The 18,977-nt window shown below is 38.7% G+C and overlaps 1 protein-coding gene across 1 annotated transcript in view; it reads left to right on the top strand.

The window, feature by feature from the left end:
• The window catches only part of CA8 (carbonic anhydrase 8), a 125,497-nt gene extending 110,819 nt beyond the window's left edge, over positions 1–14,678 (top strand). The window contains exon 9 of the mRNA XM_051843756.2: positions 13,703–14,678. The gene's annotated coding sequence lies outside the window, so the exon portion shown is untranslated. The remainder of the gene's footprint in view (positions 1–13,702) is intronic.
• Positions 14,679–18,977: the final 4,299 nt, after the last annotated feature.

Here is an 18,977-nt window from a genome sequence, read left to right as displayed (position 1 = left end):
TAAGAAAGTTGACCTCATAGAAGCTGAGAATATGATGGCTACCAAAGGTATGGAAGAGCAGAAAGGAGAGGATTTGGATAAAGTTTAATTAACAGGTACTAAGTTATAGTTAGGTAGGTGTAAGATGTGCTGTTTTCCTATTGTGCAGTAGGGTGACTATAGATAATGATTGTGTGCTGTATGTTTCAGGTAAAAAATAGAAGAAAGAATTATAAATGTTTTGACCATAAAGAAATGTTAAATGTCTGAGGAAAGGTATTTGTTTATACTAATTGGAAATTACACAGTATGTACTTGCGTAAAAACATCACTTAGTATCCCATAAATATGTATAATTTTTTATGTTTCAATTAAAATAAAAGAAAAAATAGGTACCCAGAAAAAAATGACCTTAAAATCTGGACATATATTTATTTTCTTGTGTCTATCACTTCTGATTCAGTCCAAACAGCTTTCAGGGACATGATTATAGATTCATTGAAGTACACCATGAACTTTTACATCACTAGGTTAGGAAATAATGATACGGCATGTAAACTCATCCAAGCTCACAGCTTCAGTCGCCACTACATGCACATGATTCACTCACCTACATTTATAGTTCAGGCATTTAAGTTACATTCCGTAATTGAGTGCCCAGTTGTCTGTATGATTCTTTTGGTGATGAGAGTAACAAAGGCATCTTTGAGCCTATGATCTTCCTTTGCAGATTTGGTTCTCATCTGGTTTTCTTTGAAACCCGAGTCATGTAGGACACCTCTGTTCCTCATCTCACCCCACATTTCCAATTTGTTATCCATTTTTGCTAATTCTCAAAGTCATCAGTGTCTCCATCTTCATCTCCATCCTCACAACCCATAATGTTAGCCTCATCTCATCTAGACTATTGCAAGAACATCTCCCCTCTTTTCTACTTAAGACTGTTAATGGTAAGAAAGAGTCACAAAAATGAAAAGACATGAATGACATACAACACTCAAACTGGTATGTCAACTCTTATTGGTCTTAACTATCTGGAGAGTGTTGAGAAGGATTCGGAATCCATATGTGAGCACAGGGGGAGTGGGATGACTGACAACATCTGACATTGCTGGGGTGATATATTGCACTTTATTGTCTTTCACACTGCAAGATAGTATTATTGGCATCTGATTTAAATGTCTCTATTACTAAATGTGGAGACTTTCAAAAACAGGCTTTCAAAAATTGATCTGTATTAGATCTACTGATAGGTAGCTAAGTGTTACCAGTTATGAGGAAATACAGAACCATAATAAAATGATTAAAGTTTTCCAACCTATCTTCCTCTTAATATTTTCATTTCATGTATGTAAGATTATAGTCCTGATGCTTATATATACAGCAAATTACTTACATACAGCCAAACCTAGAGAGCCTGAAACCTCCTAATGGAAATGAGATGGTGTGAAGGTGAGGAAAGGGTTATGTGTTGCTGGGGTGAAGGAGTTTACTCAGATCCCTTTATTAGGCGTGCAGTCATCTCCTTAAGGGGGGAAAGGAGTAAACATCTTCATTTTGGGTTGCTATAATAAAACATCTTAAACTGAGTATCTTATAAACAGAAATTTACCTTAAAGTTTTAGGGCCACTAGAAGATCTGATATATGGAGAGCCAGTTTCTTAGCTCATAGAGTGACACTTCTCAACGTGCCCTCATAAGATAGAAAGAGGCTAGCTACTCTTCTAGGATTTTTTCTTTTCTCTTCTTTTCTTCTTTCACTTATTAATTTATTTCAAAGTCTGAGCTACAGAGAGAGGGAGGAGAGACAGAGAGAGAGAGAGCGCGCGCGAGCTTCCATCTGCTGGTTCACTCCTTGAATGGCTGCAATGGACTGGGGCTGGACCAGACTGAAGCCGGGAACCAGGATCCTTTTGCAGTTTATCCACATGGGTGCAGGGGCCCAATCACTTAGACCATCCTCCACTGCTTTCCCAGACATATCAGCAGGCAGCTGGATTGGAAGAGGAGCAACGGAAACTGGAACCGTTGCCCATATGGGATGCCGGCACTGCAGGTGGCAGCTTTATTCTGAATGTCACAATGTTGGCTCCTGGAATTGCTTTCAAAAGGCCAATTCATCAGAATCAGGAGAGCCCTCATGAGCTAATCAGCTCCAAAGACCTCATCTTTTAAGACCTTGGTGGTTAGGATTTTTTTTTTTTTTTTTTTTGACAGGCAGAGTGGACAGTGTGAAAGAGAGACAGAGAGAAAGGTCATCCTTTTCCATTGGTTCACTCCCCAGTGGCCGCTGCGGCTGGCGTGCTGCAGCTGGCGCACCGCACTGATCCAAAGCCAGGAGCCAGATGCTTCTCCTGGTCTCCCATGGGGTGCAGGGCCCAAGGACTTGGGCCATCCTCCACTGCACTCCCGGGCCACAGCAGAGAGCTGGCCTGGAAGAGGAGCAACCAGGACAGAATCCGGCACCCTGACCGGGACTAGAACCTGGTGTGCTGGTACTTCAGGCAGAGGATTAGCTTAATGAGCCGTGGCGCCGGCCAGGTGGTTAGGATTTCAACATATGAATTTTGGAGGGAAACAAAAATCCAGAGTATAACAGTAAGTGGAAGAAGAAACCCTTAAGATAAAGACAGATGCAGACATGACTCTCAACAAGGGGGAGAAGCAATCTGTTTCAAAAAACTTTAAACCAATTATAAGAGACATAAAATTTTTCCCTTAACTGTAGGTCTTAGAGGTACATTCATGTTAGTTGCATATTATCATTCTTTTGGCTACTTGATTTTACCTAAACATTCTAGTTAAGACTTGTTTTGATAACACACAAAGCTAACATAAACTAGATAATGTCCCATACTTGAGATAGAATTTAAAATGTTTGTTAGATAACATGGAGACTTCTCCAATCAAAGAATTTTCCACTAGGTAGCATTTTCTCAGAATAAATCAGTTGTTAAAATGCTAAAGCCACATTGATTTTGTATGGGTCTTTTCTTCATTACAGTGCTTCTGCTAACAATCCCTTTCAAGATTTCTGAATTCTTATTGCGCATTCTTTTAGGGGTTTTACTTGCAATCATAAAGGTCTTTAGGGCTTGTCTATAGAAAATATTTTCAGAGACATTTTAGAAGCATGGTGTTAAATTGGATCTCAAGAAATTCTTCAATCTAGTCTTTCACCTGAAGAGGTTTTCAACTAAATTATTCCAGATGGATACTCCCCATACCTGGGACAAACCAAGCAAGGAACCTTTGTTGTCTGAGAATACTTCAGCATAATGCTAAAAGGAAAAAAAAATAAACCTCTTGAAGCACTCTGTTAAGTGTTAACAGAGTTGAAATGTCATTTTGATGGTAATGTTCTTAAAGCTTTCTGTAAATAAATATTTTCAATGAATATAAATGGTTTTGTTCCCAGATTTTTGTTTGCCTTCTGTTAGAAGCATGTAAAAATTCCTACAGCCATTATGCTGCAGAGAAACTGATGTAATTTTTTTCATATATGACTGTTCATTCTAATTTTAGTATAGGTACAACCAGCAGTCCTCTGCTGGCATCTTTTCCTTAAGGAGTGATTGTATTTAGTGGGTTCCAACAATAAAATCACTGTAATGGGGAATAAAAGATTGTAAATAAGAATAACAATGCTATTCATCATCTAAATTAGCCATTTATGGCATATTCCTGTACCTGAAATATTTCCATAGGAAATAAGGCTAAAATCCACATTTACTTATAATTAGACATAATGCAAACCTTCTCTCATTGTAATAGTTGCCTAAATCCCAATTCAACTTAATTTCATTGACTTTGATTTCTAGACTAAAAGCATTAAGCTTGAACTAGTGAAAAATGTATAATATGTGCATTCAATTAAGAAGTAATTAGATACTCAATCACCCCTACAACGCACCAGGGATTAGGAAAGAAGGAAGAAAAATGTGACTCACTGTAGTGTAGAAAACAGTTTTGTTAATTAGTTTAGTGCTAATTGAGATTGAGAAAGTGTCAAAGTATCACAACACAGGCTTATTTCTGATAACTTTTTTTTTTTTTTTTGACAGGCAGAGTTAGACAGTGAGAGAGAGAGAGAGAGACAGAGAGAAAGGTCTTCCTTCTGTTGGTTCAACCCCCAAATGGCCGCTACGGCCGGTGTGCTGCGCCGATCCGAAGCCAGGAGCCAGGTGCTTCCTCCTGGTCTCCCATGCAGGTGCAGGCCCCAAGGACCTGGGCCATCCTCCACTGCCTTCCTGGGCCACAGCAGAGAGCTGGACTGGAAGAGGAGCAACCGGGACAGAATCTGGCGCCCCAACCGGGACTAGAACCCGGAGTGCCAGCGCCACAGGTGGAGGATTAGCCTAGTGAGCCATGGCGCTGGCCTCTGATAACTTTTAAAAGCTAAATTTTGGCAGTGGATCTTTTTAAAAAAATTTATTTAAGGTAAACAAATTTCATGTATTTCACATATACAGATTCAGGAACATGGTGATAATTCCCACCTTACCCTCCTCTTGACCATCCTCTCACGCTTCTTCCTCCTCCCTCTCTTATTCCCATTCTTAATTTTTACAAAGATCTATTTTGGTTAGATGTATGCCTCCCATAGTGGAGTACCTGGGTTCAGTTCCAGGCTCTGGCTCTACACTCCACTGTGGATACAGACCCTAGGAGGCAGGGTTGATGACTCAAGAGGTTGGATCCCTGTCACCCATGTGGGAGACTTGGATTGGTTTCTCAGTTCCTGGCTCTGGCCCTGACCCAGTGCCTACCACCGCAAACATTTGGGAAATGAACCAAAAGATGGGAACTCTCTCTGTGTCTCTCATTCTGTCAAATAAATGAATTTATTTTAAAAGTAAGGTAACTTTTTTTTAAAAAAAGCTAATCCAGTGTTTCATAATTCTTTAGTGTAGAATGATGTAGGAATTACAAAATTATTATGATTTTTCCTAGAGTTTTGATCTAACATTATGTATTCATCCTATGTTATATGCAGTGAGTGTTGGGAGGGAAAAGAACTAATGCCTTTTTAATAATTCAGACACGAGGCTGTATTTAATCTATTTCATCCTCACAACAATCCTTTGAGGCTTGTGTTTTTATTTTCGTCTCAGAGGTAGACTGAGGCTGAGGCTAATTGAGTAACTTGTTCAAACTTAGAGCCTGTAAAGTGCAAACCAGAGACTCAGACCCAGATAGGTTTAACACCATAGACTGAGCTCTTTCCATTGTACCACATTTCAAAATAACAGGATACAGAAAATTATGAACTTCCTTATATGTCTTTAGCCTTTTGTCTATTTTAGATAAGTTCCTGGGAATGAGATTTTGGGGGAAAAATAACATATCCTCCATAAGGTTACGCTAACTTGTGATTGTACCACTGGCTGAATTTTTTATGAAAGGTATTTTTTGCTAATAATTCACTGTACTTTTTACATCTTTCTTATCTTCTTTTTGCTCTTCAGTTTTTGAAGTGTGTCCATGTCTTTCGACCTAATTGAAAATACTGTGGCAAAGGTCGTCTTTGAGCTCTTTCTATGTTTTTTGATCTTCTATCTCTAAATATAATAGATGTTCATGGTCGAAAATTCAAACAATAGAGAACGAAATGAAGCAGCAGCAAACGTGTGTCAAGCTCTCCTCTGTTTCTGGTGAACATGGAGTTCTGGAGCTAAGTGGGGCTGGCTCTGACTCCACTACCAAAGAGTTGGTGTGACGTTGACAATGATACTAATATCACTAAGTCTCTTTTTTCATCATTAATGGTATTTACTTATAGGGTGGTGGTGATGATACAATGAGATAGTGCAGGTGAAGTGCTTAACATGTTTTTGGCCCAAAGTATAAGTAGTCAGTAAATGTTGCCTTTTATCATTATTTTTGTCCATTTGATCTTTGTGTATATATCTCATATGACTCTCTCTATATATACTATTCCAAATAGGATTCTACCAAACTTGATATTTTTCTGTAACCTTGATGATACATTTTTTCATGTCATTCACTGATAAATGTCACATTTTTAAATGTATGTAAAATACTTTTAGATGTGTATGAAAATTTACTGAGCTGTTTGTCTATTATTGCAAAGCATTGGTCATTCCCAGTGGTTTTGCCATAACCAATAGTATTGTGATTAGTATTCCGGCCCATTTCCTTAAAAATTTGATTTTTGGGTCAGAGAGTTTTGTGGTATATAGGCAAATTGCTCTCCCCAGAGTTATATCAGTGTATGTTCCCACTAGCTGTGTGTCTGAGTATTGTCTGAGTATTCTTTTGGCCTTCAACAACATCATGCATTTAAAATTTTTCTTCATTGCCAGCATGATGAAAAATGTTTCTTTATGTTATATTAAGTCCTTGTTAATACTTGGTTCTGTTCCTGAAATGTCTCTTTTGTTCCATTACTCTGTGTATTCATGAGCACGCACAACAGTGTTCGGTGGCATTGGTGTGCATTTCAATGTTTAGCAGGATGAGACCCCTTACTAATTCCTTCTGTAGAATTTTCTTGGCCACTTTCATGTGTTTGATTTTCCAGATAAACCTTAGAAGGATATTATTGAAGCTTTATAAAAAGGATTTAATTAAAGAATAAAAGACCAAGGAGGTGAGAAAAAGAGAATGAAAGAAAGAAAAAAAGATTCCATCTAGAACTTTTCATTTGCATTGCATTGAATTTATAGAATAATTTAAGAGATTGATACAGTTTCTAATCTTTCTATCAAGGAATAGTGCATAAATTTGTGTTATTTTTAGTTAACAATTTTAAATTTATTTATTTGAGGGAGGCAGGCAGAGAGCGAGCGAGTGAGAGCTTGCATCCATTAATTCAGTCCTGGTGGTGAGGTGGAGGTGGGCATGGAAATGAAGTTAGGAGTTGGGAATTCAATCCAGGTCTCCCTCTGGAACCCAATTACATGAACCATCACTGCTGCCTCCCAGGTTCTGCATTAGTGGAAGCCTGGAGTTAGAAGCTGTAGCCAGGTCAAACCTGATCATTCTAACCAGCATCTTAACTGCTAAGCCGAATGCCTGCCCCAGTACATGCTTATTAAATTTATGACTTCCATATTGTTTGGAATTCCCTCCTCTCACTGAGTTTACTCCAAGTTGCGCACTGGACTCTGGAGGCCGCCTGGGGTGTGGCTTGATGGGGAATGGACTCTTCCGCTGGCTGCTCCGGTCCTTGGCATATTATTCTTTCAGCCTTGGTTTCCTCATTGCTGAAGTGGGGAGACTGAGAGTCAGAGCCTCCTGGAGATATTATAAGAATTACATGAAATACGTTGAAGTACATAACACAGGACTTAACAGAGGGTTAACATTTGTTAAATGTCAGAGATCCCTACTATAATTGTTGTTATTGCCAACTTTGACCAGTGGCTTTTTCCATTGGTCAGTTTTTTTTTTTTTTCATTGAAACGATAATAGATTAGGTTTGCTCCTGGATTTCTTACTAAACTCCCATACACTTTCCAATAAAATTTCAGCTGATGATTTTAAGTTTTCTAGATAGGCCATCATCAATCTAGAAAATCTGTAAACAATGACAATTTCATTTCCTCATTTGTAATTTTAATACTTATTTCATTGTACAAGCTCATAACTTCTAGAATGGTAAAATAATTAGCTGTGATATCTGGCACTCTTTTCTTATTTCTGATATTCTTGGGTTTCTATTTTCAAACCCCATACCATGTTTCCCACACTGTTTCTTTTGAGTCTTTGAAAGTATTTGGTGCTCTATACCTCTTCCTTTCTTTTACTCCTGTCTCTATTTTCCTTCCTCATGACCTGACACTGTTATTAGTGGATGTGTTGGAAAACAAGGGAGCTATTTGTCATTGCTTATAACATAAGGGCATTATTTTTAGTCTTCTGGTTTGTGTATAGAAGTCAGAAGGGGCACAGCCTAGTGTCGTGTCAGTCAGCTGCACAGCTGCACATCTTAAAAGGCTCTGGTTTTGGAGATTTTACGCTGAATTATTGTGCTTTGGGAGGGATGGTTTACAGGTTATCAGTTAGTTGAGCCAAATGCACTGCAGCTCACATTAGCCTGTGACCCTAACAACCTCTGAAGAGCAGGGTGTGTATGCACATGTGGTTTTTTATTTTTGGTAGCTTTTCAGGAAATTCTCCAGTGGTGTTTTTGATTTGCACTCATTCCCTAGGGGCTCTTCATAAAAGATAATTTAAGATTCAAAATAGTCACATGAAATATAGCATCTGCTATAATGATATTGAAATAGCTGATGATTTGGAAGACTCCTTAGGATGTGGCCATACATCAAGGTCATCATCATGGACAGTGATCATTGTGAAATAAACAATTTTCCACTTTACATTTAAGCTTTCATAATGATTTAAGTATAGATAAATGGGTATTTGGAGGACGTCTCAAAGAGTTTGTATAGTCAAAATATCACTTATTTAGATTTTAACAAAATAAATCTATATTCTGATTTCCAAGTAATATAGTTAGTGGATAAACTAACTTCCTTCCTTCCTTCCTTCCTTCCTTCCTTCCTTCCTTCCTTCCTTCCTTCCTTTCACAGGTGGAGTTAGACAGAGAGAGAGAGAGAGAGAGAGAGAGAGAGAAAGGTCTTCCTTCCGTTGGTTCAACCCCCAAATAGCCGCTAAAGCTGGCGTGCTGCGCCAATCTGAAGCCAGGAGTCAGGTGCTTCCTCCTGGTCTCTCATGCGGGTGCAGGGCCCAAGGACCTGGGCCATCCTCCACTGCCTTCCCGGGCCACAGCAGAGAGCTGGACTGGAAGAGGAGCAACCGGGACAGAATCCGGCGCCCTGACCGGGACTAGAACCTGGGGTACCAGTGCCACAGGCAGAAGATTAGCCTAGTGAGCCACGGCACCGGCCGTAAACTTTCAAAAATATTTCAAATACATAAAAGGAACTTATGTTACGAACAACGACCATTGATTGAACCTGGCAATTAATTTTATTTTCACCACATACTGCATTAAAATAACAGGACAGAGTTTTGAGTTTTACTTTTTAAATGTTTAATTATTTATTTGAAAGGCAGAATAACAGAGGAAGGGACAGAGAGAAACCTTCTATCTGCTGGTCACTTCCCAAATGGCCACAACAGCCAGGTCTGGGCCAGGCTGAAGCCAGGAGCCAGAAACCCCATATAGGTCTCCCATGTGGATGACAAGGGCCCAACCACTTGGATCATCCTCTACTGCTTTCTCAGGTACATTAGCAGGGAGCCGGATCAGAAGTGGAGCAGCTGGGACTTGAATCAGAGCTCCAGTATGCAATGCTGGCATCACACAATCAGTGGCTTAACCATAGCTTCTTAATTTTTAGATGGTTGGACATAGTCTTATAATGAAATTTCATTTCATAGAATGTTTGCCTCTAGATCAGTCATTCCAAAATGAGTTCTGCTGTGTCACAATGCTGGCCCCAGAGATTTTTGAAAAATACAAAACCCACCAAACAAGACAGGAGACACAGTAACAATATTTCAGAAGCTGAGCCAGAAACAGGTAACTGCAGTAACAGATCTAACAGGTGGGAGGAACAAACTTGTTTCCGTGTCAGAATCTCTGAGTCGCAGGAATTGGCAGCAGATACCCTTGGACGTTGGTGTGAAAGGATGTATTTGTTGAACGGTGTTTGGGAATTAGTTCTGACTCCAAATCCCCTCCCATACCCTCCTGGACTCCTGGACACACTTGCCCTTGGAGATGATGCAGTGAGAGGCTCTGGACCACGGGACCCATCATGACAGAGGTTCATTTCACCTCCACGCTGGGCTGCTGACACCTTGGAGAAAGCTGCCTGTTTTCTCTGGAAGACCTGACAGCCCAAGGAACTTCTCTGTTGAAGCAGCCCAACTGGGTCATCTCATGGTAGGGGTATGACCAGCAGGTGTCCTGTTCCTTTAGCCTCCACTCTGGCTTTGTGTCTGTAATTGTCTCCACTGTTAGATAAGAGCAGGGAAGGCTTATTTGAAGACATCTTGTGACATGTAAGAACCCCAAACAACAGATGAAGAACAGATTGAAAGAAATCAATACTTAGGGGCCTGCTGCATGGCTCAGGAGGTTAATCCTCCCCCTGCGGCACCGACATCCCATATGGGCGCCAGTTCTGGTCTCGGCTGCCCTCTTCCAATCCAGCTCTCTGCCATGGCCTGGGAAAGCAGTAGAAGATGGTCCAAGGCCTTGGGCCCCTGCACTCGCATGGGAGACCGGGAAGAAGCACCTGGCTCCTGGCTTCGGATCAGTGCAGCTCCAGCAGTTGTGGCCATCTGGGGAGTGAACAAACGGAAGGAAGACCTTTCTCTCTGTCTCTCTCTCTCACTGTCTGTAATTCTACCTCTCAAATAAACAAATAAAATCTTAAAAAAAAAAGAAATCAATACTTAAAAGGAAGAGAAAAATTTCCGAATCACGTGTAACTTCAGAAAGTTAAGGAGAGAGTCAGCAACCATGCAACAAGAATAGGTTGCTTTTAACAAACAGGATGATCAGAAAACAAATACTTTGGTAACTGTAGATGTGGTAGCAAAAATAAAAACTTTCACAGTGGGATAAAAAGGCAGAATTTAAAAAATTTCTCAAAAAGCAGAACAAAAAGGCTAAGAAAAATAGGTAACAGGAGAGAGTAAGAAAATCAGAGAATCGATCAAGGTAGTCCATTATCCAAATAGTAGGAAAAGAGGATAGAGACAATGGTGGAGAGGAACCCAACAACAAAGCATTCAAACATTTTTTTCAGAACTCATGGGCGAAATGCCCAGATTGAAAAGACCCACTGAATCCCCAGCACTGTGGATCAAGATATGCCCACACCGAGGTGCCATTATGGGAAAATTCAGAACATCGAGGGAGAAATTATGGGGATGGGGTGGGGTGGGAAGCACAATAAACAGGTAAATTCAAGGAACCTAGAATCTGAATTTCATTCTTCTCAACTGCAACACCAAAAGCAGCAAGTCATTAGGGACAATGGGATTCCTATTCCAGTCAGACTTTCAGCCAGATGCTGGTTAGAATAGTCATTTTCAGATTTGGAGGTCACCAAAAATTCATTTCCCTGGAAGCTATTAGATGTGCTTCATCAAAATGAACAAATAAGCTGAGAAAAAAGGATATGAGATCCAGGAAACATAGATGCAATGAATGAAAATAGTAAAGTGAGTGCCCACAGTGGCAGAGTGAGATCATAGGCAGAGGGGATCATCAGTCCACATGTAGGCAGGTGAGAGGTATGAGACATGAGCCTTCTCCAGGAATGTTACAATGCATGATATGGCTTAGTCTTTTGAGAGGGCAGTTGGACAGTTGGTAGGCAGTCTTGACTTGAACCAGCTATGAGTACATAGAAAATTAAGGTGGAAAAAAACAATCCCAAGGTACTTGTTCACTCCAGAGATAAAATTAAGCATTGTGCAGAAAAAGAAAGTTAAATTAACATGTGTAGTTAAGCTCTGAACATTTATACCATTACAGTAATAGAAAGTGATTACTGATCTAGCCAACAAACCAACTTTACTCCATAATCATATTTGGAGGATGGTTTGATGGAAAGGGTTTATGTGTGTCTAGGATGGTTGTGTGTGTGTGTGTGTGTGTGTGTGTGGTATGCAAATAGGAAGAAAACGGTCAAATCTTCATTCTCCAGAGGGAGAACTGATACAAAATGCTAAAACAGAAAATGAAAAAGTAACAGTACAGTCATGCCACTTACTTATTTGGTGTCAATAAATAAAGATTGAGAAGGAGGGGCTGGTGCTGTGGCACAGCTGGCAAAGCTGCCATCTGCAGTGCCAGCATCCCATATTGGCACTGGTTGGATACTTAGCTGCTCCACTTCTGACAAAGCTCCCTGCCAAGTTTTCCCTGCATCTGGAAAGCAGCAGAGGCTGGACCAAGTGCTTGGACCCCCCAACCCCGCCATGGAAGACCTGGAAGAAGCTCCTGGCTCCTGGCTTTGACATGGCCTAGCCCTGGCCATTGCTGCCTTTTGGAGAGTGAACTAGGAAGCTGAACATTCTCTCTCTCTCTCTCTCTCTCTTTCTCTCCCACCCCTTTTCTCTGTAATTCTGCCTTTCAAATAAATAAATGAATCTTAAAGAAAACACAAAAGGAGGAAAAGCTCATTAAGCGTAGGGTATTGTTTTGGGTTTCCTCTGTGAGGGAGAAGTTTTCTCTGAGTGAGTACGCAAATTCACCAGCTGATTATTGCTCACTAAGGTAAATTAGGATTTATTCAGCATTTATTGAGAACCCCTCAAATCATGTCCTCTGAAGTTAAAAAAAAAAAAAAAGAATGGATCACAATGACCATGTAGGCCTGCTGCACAGCTGACGTATGCTAAATGTAGTGACTCTACTTTGGATTAAGACTTGATCTCGTGTGATGTCTGATTAGAGTGGCTACATCTTTACCTACGTGGGTTTTGTTTAACTGATGTTTTGGACCATAGCATCTTAATTTTTAGATGGTTGGACATAGTCTTATAATGAAATTTCATTTCATAGAATGTTTGCCTCTAGATCAGTCATTACAAAATGAGTCCTGCAGAGCCCGGTCTATCAGGATGCTTGCTTAATGTAAAGAGCAGTGTCCACATAGGTTGGTGAGCTGTGAATGTTTTGTCATCCTTTTGGAGACTTACAGTGCACATTTGTATGTTTGGAACTCTAAGATGGTTTTGAATTACCTGTGTTTTGCCAGCATCTTCACAGTATTTTTGAACACAGATTCATTTTTTCAACCAATCTCTAGTGTCATGTGGAACACAATTTGGGAAGGTGGTGGACTCTGGGTTATTTCATTTTTGTTGGAAATTAATCTGTTGTGAGTTTTAGGTTCCTTCTATCTCTGAAATGCTGTGACTTTACAAGTTGATCCTCAGTCATTTTCATATGACTTTGAATTATAATTAATATATATATATTATGTATTATATATATTAACAAATATATATAAAAATGCCCTACCTTTGTAGTCATATCTATAAGGCATTATCTTAAATATTAGATGGGAGAGGAAGTTGAGGAGATACTGGTCAAAGGTCATGAAATTTCAGTTACACAAGAGGAGTAAGTCCAAGTGATCTATTCAGCATCATGTTGACTACAGTTAATATATTGTACTCTTGGAGAATGCAAAGAGAGTTCATTTTAAGTGTTTTCACCACAAAAAGGACAACTGTGTGGGGGTAATGGATAGGTCAGTTAGCTTGGATTAGCCCTTCCACAGTGTGTGTGTGTGTGTGTGTGTGTGTGTATCATGCTGTACATAAAAAATACACAATTTAACTTGCCAGTTGGAAAATGAAAATAAATTAAAAAAAATTAAAAAAAAAATGACCTTTGTTCCCTGAGCTATTATCTATCTGGGATTATTACACATGAAATTTACAGCCTAATGTTTTATTTGTATTTACTATTTATTTGTATTTAATAGGATAGTTCAAACAATTTTTATTTTGGCTGAAAATATTTACTTCTGTGAAATTAATAAATCTATTAATTAGATTTATTGCATGGAAATAATATTATGGTAGACTTTGTGGAAAAATTGCAGTGATAACAATTTGAGCATGAAAATTTTTGAAATTGCCACATTTTCTCATGAAATTCGTAGTTTTTACTATGTCATGTTGGACTGTCAAAAGACTTTCAATATCTTTGGAGTAATGTTGGTATTATAATTGATTCATTCTTTTTGTCTAAAGGAGGAAGACAATGGTTGTACAGTGCCAATGGATGAGAAATGGAAACTTCTGAGCCCCAGCTTCTGTTATCCTCAAAGCCTGCCTTGTTTGTCTTCATCTAGTCCAGCTCTGATGGACATCTGGGACAGTTGCCTGTACACATGCTATATTGAAGTATTAGAAGATAAAGAAAACCTCTATTATATACCCAATGTCACTGCTGCTAGTATTCATATTTTTGCATATACTGTTTATTGCTTATGTGTAGAAGGAATGAAGCTAGTTTTGAGTTGTTATTAGTGTGAATATGTATTATGTATTAGTAGTGAGACAGGAAAAATACATCCCCACCATTAGTAGTCCTTCATTTCCTGTCTTCAACAGAAAAATTTTTCACTTGGACAATAGTATAATTCTTAATAATAAAATCAGAGATTGCTTTTGATCAAGAACATAGAGCTGTAACTGCAATGTGAAAGATTAGTAAGAATCATGACTCATGCTATTTTTCAGCACCCTTACCAGAATTAATATCAGGCTGCTGTGTCATGAAAAACATTTTGAGAGTAAATGCAACAATATAATATGTTATATATTATTTAGTTAAAGGATTTAATTGAATCCATGTTTATTTGACAGATTTGAAGCTGTTGCTTCTAGGAATCTGAAAAAAGTATAAGAAATAAAATAGTATAAAAAGAGGGTGGGTACAACAACCAGGAGAGCTTTATTTTCCACAAATAGAAATATGAATTTAATAGTATGCTATGTTAATTTAGTGTACAGTTTTTAAGACTAAAATATTTTATTCTATGTATTTCACTTCTGTAGTATGTTAAGACATTTCTTTTAAATATGACCAATGATACCCTTATTTTAAGTTACAAGAAAGTTTAAGCACATACTTAGTTGGAGTTGACAGAAAGATAATTTACGTGAGACAATTTGCGTGCCCGACACAACGCAAGTACTTAATAAATGTTGTTTGTTGTTGTTATGACTGTTGTTATAAAACAAATGACTCCAATAATGAAGTCCCAATTTGGAGAAATTTTTTGATGCAAAATATCTAAGAAATAATACAGTCATGGAGTAACTATACCTTCAGGGGTTTTAGATGTATTGGGTAAAGGTAGTGGTAATGGAAGCCTTAAATACAAGCACAAATCACAACAGATATCTCTAAAAACAGAAGCAAAGAAAGTTCATCGTGTAATCTTGGGTAGTGAGAGAAAGGACTTGAACTGTGGCAAAGTGAGGAAAGTGGGCTCTTGTGAAGAGTTGGAATCAGTGGCCTCTGACTACTGTAGAGCAGTGTCTCTGAAGGCAGAGAGAGAGCACTTAGATGCTTCCTTTGTGTAGTTTCTACTATGCATCAATGAGGAGATGGCTGAACATGGTTACAAAGCTGGGGCCTTAAACATTTACATTTCACAAGGCCTGTACTTCTACCACACAGGTGGCCAAACATAGGCTGCAGGAGTAGCTGCACGTGTAGTTAACATCAAAAGAGCAGAGCTGAAGTCTTTCATGGAGTCGTCAGTGCAATGACTCTCCCAGCACCCTTTTAGTAAACCATTGTGTTCTGGTCCTGGAACAAATCCATGCACAGGCATCTGCCTCTACTTCTGGTTGAACAGCCAGGTACTGTTCTTGGACTTCAGCTGCCTCCTGCAATCTTCTACTATCTCTCCCTAAAGTAAGCTAAGCAAACTTTACAACAGAAACAAATTCAAATGACTTTCAGGATAAAAGCCAGGCTCCCCTATTTCACTCTTCAAAATATGTCCATGATTTTTTTTATTATTCAAGCAATCAAATTTATTTACTCCATTTTTTAATCGTAAGTCTGAAATAAACTGCATGATTCAGATGGTGGTGTCCATGGGTGGGATTCTATGGAAAGTTAATCTATGGAATACTCTTTCATTTCACCTTGGGTATCTCAGAGTTAACATTGGAGTGCTTTTATAGGATGTTTTTGTTGGAATGAACTTGAAAGACATTTGTCAATCAACAAACATGCAAAAAATTGACTTCAGATCTATCTTATTTGGATGATGGAATGGGAAAGAAAAGTAAAAGCTATGTGATGTGACCTCCTAAAGCAAAAGTGGAGGAGGAAGTCACTGGAGAGATGAATGATACATTTCACACCTCTTGAAATTAAATCTGGGGTAGATTTTTTTTAAACAAAATCCAGTAAAAAGAGCAACAAAACTAAGGTGGCTTTTCACATGGCTTATCACATGTAAGTATATGATTCATGGTCATTGATGTACCTGATATTATAAAGTAATATTTTCAGCAAGCTGGTCAATTAAGATAGTTTGGGTCTTCCTCTGTTGCTGTTGGTTAATCTAGCTAAGGCTTGTCATTTTTGTTGATCTTTTTAAAGAACGAAATTTGATTTTGTTGTTTATCTTTATCGTGTTTCTGTTCTATAAGCTCTGCTCTATTTTTTTCCTCTATTCTTTCTTATGCTTGCTTTAGATTTTGTGTGTACTTTTTTCAGTCTCTTAAGCTGGAAAATTATTGATCTGAGATTTTCTTTTCTAGGAAGGGGATTTACAGTTGTAGATTTTCTTCTATCTTTGTTTTAGCTGCATTCCGAAGTGGTGGGATACTGTGTTTTCTTTTCTTTTTCTTTTATTTTTGGACAGGCAGAGTGGACAGCGAGAGAGAGAAAGGTCTTCCTTTTTTTTTTTTTTTTTTTTCCATTGGTTCACCCCTCCAATGGCTGCTGCGGCTGGCGCACTGCAGCCAGTGCACTGTGCTGATCCAAAGCCAGGAGTCAGGTGCTTCTCCTGGTCTCCCATGCGGGTGCAGGGCCCAAGGACTTGGGCCATCCTCCACTGCACTCCCGGGCCACAGCAGAGAGCTGGACTGGAAGAGGAGCAACCAGGACAGAACCCGGTGCCCCGACTGGGACTAGAACCCGGGGTGCTGGCACCACAGGCGGACGACGGCCTACTGTGTTTTCATTTCAAAGTATTTTGTGATTTGCCAGTGACTTTTTTGACTCTCTGGTTTTTTAGGAGTTTGTTGTTTATTTTCTAAATACGGACAAAATTTTTGTTTTTGATTTATCATTTTCCTTCATTGTTAGGTTAGAAAACATATATTTTGTGTGATCTTGATATTTTAAATTTATTGAGACTTGTTTTGTGGCCTAACGTATGGTTTGTCTTGGGGAATGTTCTGTGTACAGTTAAGAAATTATAGTATTTTTGGGTAATACATTCTATCAATGCCTATTAGTTCTAGTTGGCTAATAGTATTATTAATGTCTTTATTTATTACTAATCTTCTGCCGGTTTTATAAAGGATAGAAAGATATTCAAGTCTCTATTATTGCTGAATTATCTATTTCTCCTTTCAACTGTTTTTCTTCATGCATTTTGGGTATCTGTTGTTAGGTATATTTATATGTATTTTATCCTTTTGATTGAATTATCCTTTTACATTATAGAATATTACTCATCTCTAATAACATTTTTGCTTTAATATACTTTTATAGATGTTAGTACTCTAGATTTCTTGTAGTTGCTGTTTGTATGATGATATATTTTTCCATCTGTTGCATTCGATATATATGTATGTATTTAAATTTTAAATCCATGCATAGTTTTTTCTTTAAATTATTTTATTTTTTATTTATTTGAAAGGTGGGGGAGACAGAGAGAGAGAGAGAGAGGTCTTTCATCCATTGGTTTACTTCCTGATATGCCCACATATCAGTTGGGCTGGACCCAACTGAAGCCAGGAGTATGAAACTCAATCCTTGTCTTCAGTAGGGGTAACAGGAACACAATTACTTCAACCATTACCTGCTGCTTCCCAAGGTGTACATTAATAGGAAGCTGGATTGGAAGCAGAGCTGGGACTCAAACCCAGGCATTCTGATATGGAATGCTGGCATCTCTGGTGGAATATTAATCACTAGGCCAAATGCCTGCTCCTATTTGTGTTTTAGAATCTAAAGTGTATCTCAATAGACAGCTTATAGTCGGATCTTGATTTTTTTTGTTCAGCCATGTGGTCTCTCTGACTTTGTATTGAGTTATTTAACTCATTCACATTTATTGTTATTGTCAACATAGTTGTTTTTTTGTCTGCCATTTTACTTTTACTTTTCTACATATGTCATGTCTTTTTGTTGTTGCTATTTCCTCTGTTACTTTTTACATTAAGTGAATATTTTCTAATATAATATTTCAATATTTCATTTATTTTGAACTTATTTTGGGGATAATTGTTCTAGGGCAAAACATATCCATGCTAATTTATCAAAATGTACTGACTTATTCAGATTTATACTGAATTGATTACAATGAACTATTTTTGTTACTCTAAAATAGCTCTTTCTTTTTTTCCTCCTTTTTTGCTATTAATGTTATGCACATTATATCTATATCTGTCTATCTATCTGGTACAAAGTCACAGTACTCAATGCACATATATTGTTACAATTATTATTACATGTCTTTTAAAGAAGTAAAGAAAGGGAATACAAGTATATAGGATAGAGCTTCTTATATTAACTTTTTTATTTACAATAGCTATATCACTCCTAGCCGCAGGTTTCTAATAATTGCAGGGTAATTATTGTGGTGTTTTTGGAAGTGTCTTGGGGCACAATTTGCTCCACATTCTATTCAATTAAATTTGAACACCCTTTGCAAGGATAGTTTTGAATCCAGTTTTTAAGGTTTGTCCTGGCTTCAGGAGAGCTCTTAGTTGTCCCTTTCATTGGGCTTCTCTGATAAATTAGCGGACATATAGTTGTTTTTTTTTTTTTTTTTTTTTTTTTTTTACAGGCAGAGTGGACAGTGAGAGAGAGACAGAGAGAAAGGTCTTCCTTTGCCATTGGTTCACCCTCCAATGGCCACCACAGCCAGTGCTCTGCGGCCGGCGCACCGCGCTGATCCCATGGCAGGAGCCAGGTGCTTCTCCTGGTCTCCCATGGGGTGCAGGACCCAAGAACTTGGGCCATCCTCCACTGCACTCCCTGGCCACAGCAGAGAGCTGGCCTGGAAGAGGGGCAACTGGGACAGAATCCGGCGCCCTGACCGGGACTAGAACCCGGTGTGCCGGCGCCGCAAGGCGGAGGATTAGCCTAGTGAGCCACGGCGCTGGCCAGACATATAGTTTTAATTTGATGGCCTTGTATAGCTAAACGACCTCATCTAAATTACTTGTCACAATAATCCTCATTGTTTTCTGCATCAGCCTTACCCTTGAACTTCCACGCACACTTATAAAATCAGTTCTTTTGTGTAGAGCTTGTGGTGTT

The sequence above is a fragment of the Oryctolagus cuniculus genome, chromosome 6 (genome assembly GCF_964237555.1).
Source record: "Oryctolagus cuniculus chromosome 6, mOryCun1.1, whole genome shotgun sequence".
NCBI classification, from domain to species: Eukaryota; Metazoa; Chordata; class Mammalia; order Lagomorpha; family Leporidae; genus Oryctolagus; species Oryctolagus cuniculus.
Note: the sequence above shows the minus strand (reverse complement) of the source record. Positions and strands in the feature narration are given on the sequence as shown.